The sequence below is a fragment of the Rhagoletis pomonella genome, unplaced genomic scaffold, assembly GCF_013731165.1.
Source record: "Rhagoletis pomonella isolate Grant_MI unplaced genomic scaffold, Rhpom_1.0 Rhpom_scaffold_00005, whole genome shotgun sequence".
Taxonomy (NCBI): domain Eukaryota; kingdom Metazoa; phylum Arthropoda; class Insecta; order Diptera; family Tephritidae; genus Rhagoletis; species Rhagoletis pomonella.
This window is the reverse complement of record NW_023458559.1, coordinates 64,358,987-64,365,386: the sequence shown is the minus strand read 5'-3', so window position 1 is coordinate 64,365,386 and position 6,400 is coordinate 64,358,987. Positions and strand designations below refer to the sequence as shown.

General features: G+C 36.0%; 1 protein-coding gene across 1 annotated transcript in view; it reads left to right on the top strand.

Annotated features, from left to right (window-relative positions):
• LOC118740178 (serum response factor homolog A) overlaps window positions 1-6,400 on the top strand; it is a gene marked incomplete in the record, with an annotated part of 224,529 nt that overhangs the window by 117,903 nt on the left and 100,226 nt on the right.

Below are 6,400 nucleotides of genomic sequence, written 5' to 3'. Positions count from 1 at the left end.
AATACCAAATAAAAATAATGACCAACTTCCGTCCTCTCTGAAGAGTGTGTGCCAGAGCAGGAGTTGGCGGAGATTACTAGGGTAAAAATGAACCATCGTTTGCACATCATTACAGGACAACAGCGTGAAAGAGGGCTATAAGCGCCTAGGGCAGTTTTTCGGTTTCCTATTTTATGTTGCTTTTTATTTAATTTTTTTCGTTCGTTTTGCAACACTTTCACTCCGCTGACTTTGCCTGCGGCTGTGTAATGTCAGCTCAGTCGCGCGCTGCCTGTTGTGTGAAGCGACTCAGTAAAAAAAAAAAAAAAAAAAAAAAACTTAGATGACCACCGCAGCATCGCTAATACACGCGTGCTGCGTCAAGGTTCACCCTCCACCCCTTATTGTGCGTTATGTAAGTACAACGTGATTAACAACACCATGCAACATGCTGCGCGCTGTGTCACGACGGGGGGTATTGACAGCACAATGACAATTCAAACGCAATAATTACGCAACGCTTCAATCGTATTCGCATTCGCATTTTTTCGATGTTGCCTGTATTTGAGACAGTGTCAACTTTGTTGAATGAGCTGCTGTGGTCTGTAGTGCTTCTAATGTCACTCATTGTAACTTTGATGTATCAAAGACGCACACGCATAATGTTAGACGTCTGCCTGCTCGTGGTGGGGTGAGTATACTGCCGCATATAAGGGCTGCTTTCGCTGGCTTAGTTTTAATGAACCCTCAGCTATACTTAATTTGCTCAGAAAGCGAACATCGTGGCGCTGAAGAGTCCCAGATCTAGTTCCGAACTTTCGCCAACCAAGCGACCAACCAACCAACCAGCCTGCCATCTAATTTTGTTCTTTCATCAATTGCACAAAAATCAGCGCACCCCTCTCTCTCCTCCACTCCCTTAGTACCTTTTTCTCTGCTACGCCAGGGTGGCATGATCGTCTGAGCAGACGAATGTCAACCTTAATATGCCTATCGCAGCCCTCTCGCAACTGCCTTCCTGTTATCCTGCCCACTTTACTTCAGCGCTCTGCTGCTCTTGTTACAATTTCCTTTTTTTCTGCACAATTTTCGGCAACCCGCTGCCACTGCTTTTGTTCCTTCGTATTTCCATACCCGCCTAAGCCAGTGTTTCGCCAACTCACCCCTCTTTCTGTTGTTTCACCTAACCACTGCGCTATTCGAAATCGCATTCATCATTTGCGTGCTGTTTTTTACCATTCTCGTTCTCGGTCGTTTTGTAATTTTTGTTTATTATTAGCTTGATTTCTTGCAAAAAATAACACACAATTGTGTGCACACAGACACACTTACACTTCTGCGTTCATTTGAAAACCCAGTCGGCGCCCCGTATCGTTCTTACCATTGTCTGATATTTCAACCCAACTTTTTTCTCTTTGAATGCGTGTGTAATGAGCAGAATATGTCAAATGTCATTTAGAATTGCCTAGACTTGCTTTGTGTGCACGCCGTTTTCGCTTCCGTACAATGGTGGCAGTTGCAGTGTGAATAATTAGTCGCCTATGTATGGAAAAGTGGTGCACTGAAAGAAAATTGATCTGAAGTTTTGTTCCATAAGATCTAGACATGGTCTTCAAGATGTACATCATACGGGTCTCTAAAAGAGAGCCCGTCATAGAATTATGAATATGGATACCAACTGGAAATGTTAATCGCGGGATCCCGGCGAAGTAATTCCGGGATTTTCGGGATTTGTAATTTGCACTGAAGGCAATAATAAAAACTCCTTTTCTTGACCAGTATTCGCTATATTTCGTTTTTTATTTTTTAATTAATATTTTTTTATAAATGTCTAGCTCATTGTACATATGACACCGCGCGATAGTAAATTTTAAACACAAATATCAATGTATTCGCGAAACCATGGGTTAAATATAGTAAAATTGCGTTTTTAGTTTTTCACTCTGACGTCAGTAATTCAAAAATGATTTAAAAAATTCAGAAAAATGTGCTTAGAGAAGAAGTATGGGTATAAAATTAGTGAAGAAATCCTATAGAATTTAAACAGATTCAAGTTTCTGGTGCAGAAAAGCTGGTAAATATTGTAAATGTCATTTTAATATTTTATCCTTGAAATTTCGCAATATTTGTTTTTGAAAAAATTATATGTTAAGGGCTTATATAAACAATAACAACCTAGAATTTCGTTCTTCTAACTTTGTCAGCTTCAAAATTACGTATTTGTTCTTGTGAATCCAAAAAATTTTAATATTTTAAATTCTAAAGAAATCTCCTATTGCATTTGTTACCCATATTAGTATTCTACATTGCATTGAATTTTTTTTTAACAATTTTTTTAATTAATCATATCTTTGAAATTACACAGTCCTTCAAAATAAGTCCTGCGGTCAGAGAGAAAAAATAAAAATGCCTCTTTAAATAAAAAAGTAGGTTTCAAACCTATTTATTTATTATTTATTTGATGGTAGGAGAGCTTCTCAAACAATATAGAAGCAATTTTTTCGATTCAAGTTGTTGAAAATTAATGAACATCTAAATGCCGGGACTAATCCCGTGATCCAGGGATTGCGAAAACGCCATACCGAAAATCACGAGATCGAAAAAAGCCGAAAAATTAACATCCCTGGTACCAACTGAGAAGATAATCTAAAATTGTTCTTAAATGCCAATAAATTTAGAGAGCAGGATATGCTGGGATACAAAAATCTTGGCTGATAAGATGGACGATCAAGTCCATCAAAAATTGAAGGTTTTTGGCCCCATTTTATCCAAATAGAACGAGTTGAGATCTAATCAATTGAAGCTCAACAAACTCGGACTCCATAAAATCCTAAGCTATGAAACCATCAAACTTCTTGACTAACTATCACATATTAGATAACAAATTCATAAGTGTGTCTCTTAAGTTATCTGTTATAAATTAGTGGATATAGATCTTTTACGAACGTCCACTTTCAGTTGATAGATCAGGAGGGACAACACAACAAAGTAGTCTTCCTAAGCAGCTTAGTTGAGTTTGGCTGAGATCATAATAAATATCCTACGATTTCTCATATTCACCATAGAAAAAACCCGTAACTATATAACTTTTAAAACCTACCTCAAATGCGCTGTTTCACAAGTATCAGGAATTGTCGACACTCTGATATGCAATCTTTTCGCAATTAGGTACAATTGGATAAACGCGAAACTCAAATTTATAAGGAGGGAATATATATCTGCTAATGGTTTCCAGGCTTATCTACCAGCCTTCCGTTTCTCCGAAAAGAGTCGAAGCGTCTATGTTACTAGCCAGGATGCGCGCAATAGAACTATTTTTGGGACGGTATTCAACAAATATTATCTCCCAAAAGAGGCATACCAAGGGTTCAGTTTAGAGAATTTAGAGATGGGCATTGGACTAAATATTCAATCCCGATCCCACCGATCATGAAAGTCAATTTTAAAGTCCCAAACCCGCCCATCCCGAAGTTTTTCAAAAGTGTACTGCGGATCCCGAGGGTCCTGAAATCTATCACTAAGAACAAAATCACATGTCTTTCAAATTAATTTTAAATAATAACAAGTAATTTTTAAGCAAAAAAAAAAACGATTTCAATCCTCGCATAAAAATTAAGGAGTACCGTTAATCTTTTCGTGATCCAATGATCGGATCTAAACTAGATTCGTATCAGAGACACCACCTTTCTCACGCAAAAAGAATTTTCGAAATAGGTTGACATGATCCAAAGTTTTGCGGTAACATACATAAACAAAAATATTCCGACGAATTGTTACCCTCCTTCTTTTTTTGAAGTCGGTTAAAAAATTTAATGAAAGATCTGGCATCTTCCATTTTTTTTTGCTTGCAGTTCGTTTTTGTCTCAATAAAACATAAAAATGTGCTTATTTTACATACCGTTAAGGAAGATTTTCTGAAATTGTGGCGGTTGCGGTTTAATAGGGATCCCTTTTACCCGAAAATACAAGACCAAAATACTGCATAATCTCACGATGTTCTCACAAATTTTCTTAACGTACGTTGTGCAACGAAGAATGGGAACCTTTGGAGTATATAGTGAGTTCAAATCGATCCATTGTGCTTGAAAACCAATGTTGGGGGCTTTAATCTTGGCTCTCAATATGTACATACATATAACATTTATTTCAGAAGATAACAAAATTTTAATCAATTTTAGTCCTAATCTCTCGCAGTTCATCCTGGTAAGAGATGTACGAAACCAGACAGAAGTGGAAGTTGCGCTTTAGGAACTGCATCTTTTAATCAATAGGAGACTATATGCATCAAGATACTGACGGCAGGACGGTGCTCGACGCCCAGAAAGCACAGAAGATCATCTCAAAATAGGAGTGATACTACATTCAGTTTTTAGTATTCCTAGGCGTTTACGCCATTTGGGCTCCGGTTAGGTTAGGTTGGGTTATAGTGGTTGCCCCAAGGGACACACTTGGACATACCACAAGAAAACCCATTTATCTAGTCAGCGAAACGCCGCGAGCCGATTACATAACGCGAATCCGGCTAATTTCATGGCCTTAGAGCTCCTCAGAGTTAGTGACAAAGTGCGAACCAAAATATTTCCATCTTAGCCTCGCAAAGACTGGGAAGTCTCCCTGCAGCAAACCAAACTGGTTCAGAACTTGCGCTGAGCTAGCCTGAAAAGGGACGGTACTAGTTCTTCATCTATCCCAAATCAATGCTTTCAACTGTCTTTTTGAACATGGCAATGTCCTACGAAGTGACAATTGTCGCCCTCTGCAGAACTTTTGAACTTGTTCTGAGCTGACTCTGGCTTATATGTTTCTGAGACAGTTCATATAACAACAGTTCCTAGATAGATCAAAAAGAGTCACCTACGGGCTAAAACAAATGCGATTAGTTTCGAGCTGGTTCTAAGAAGTGTAGTATAGAGCCTTTTCTTTAAATACTGTAATTCAAAAAGCATGCATAAAATTTTTAAATAAAAATACATACTTCATTTTATTTTTAATAGCTATTTGTTTTGCATTCATTTACTTTTTGAGGTAAACTGTGCTTTAAAATTAGGAATATAAAGTGTCGGTTATTCCTTCATTTTCTAAGACCGTTATTCTTAAAAATAATTTATATTTGTTACGTATAATGGGTATTGCTGTGTTACATATATCTAAAAATTCAAGTCGTGTGACAAATAGAGAAGAGCGGTGATATACTTATGTAGTGAATACTTATTTGCGATAACTCAGCGTTATATTGTATTAAATGTATTGAAATGTAATACATAGATTCTCCGGCATCGAATTAAGAATATATATAATTTTTAATATTCACAATGGTTTTCACGTTAAATATTTTTCGTACATTTTTTGTAAGGATGGTTCATGTTACAATATAATCATTTAAATTCACGTTCCTAACTGTGTTGGAAGTTTAATAGAATTTTAGAAACCGTTATAAAAACTTCAATATTTCAAATCAGAGTTTAAGAGTATGCAGTTCTATAGCCCGTTAAATTTTAGTGTAATTAGTCGCGCTGATTTTTTAAAATTCTTTTTACGCACGATCTTGAAGGTATCTTCCTATATAATTATTTTTGTCTCAGATGCAAGGTTACACTTTACTGCACTAAAATTGTATGGACTTTAAAGCTGAATACTCGAAATATTTATAAAAAAAACTCTGATTAAAAAGTTTGAAATTTGAAGACAGTTTTGAGAGTCTATCAAGTTTGCAACAAATTTTAAATGCTTTATGAAATAAGAGCTATGCTTAAACAAAAATGGAAAGAAAAATATTTAAAATTAAAAATGTTGGAAATAAAAAAAAAATATCTCCGCATATTTATACATTCCGGGTGCTCAGTGATAGGTATTAGGTATGTTAATTTTTCAACTTTTTCCGATCCCGCTCACACAAACTCTTGGCTTAATCCTTATCGATTAGTCCTAAAATATACTAGCCAAAAATGCGATTGCTTTAGAAAAAAGAGAACCATTTTGAAAAAAGTATGAGAGTTTTTTCTCTCTAGAAAATAATTTACGCAACTTCACATACGCGCTTTTGCATTTTGTTGATACGCGGTTTCGTACTTTAAGCGACGATATTCAATTGAATAAAGTAATATTTATCAAAAAAAAACTACTTCAATTCTCATATAAAAAAAATATATGTATATATATATCTCATGATCCACTGATCGGATCTTAACCAGATTAGTATGGGACCACCCGAGACACTACCTTTCCGGTGCAAAAAAAAATATCGAAATCGGTTGACGTGGTTCAAAGTTATGCGGTAACATACATACAAAAAAAAACAAAACAAAAAAAAAATATTCCGACCAACTGATAACCTCCTCCTTTTTTGGAAGTCGTTTAAAAAAATAAACAGTTGACAAATATCTTTTACCGGATGCTTAGCTAGGGTTCTCTACAAAAACAT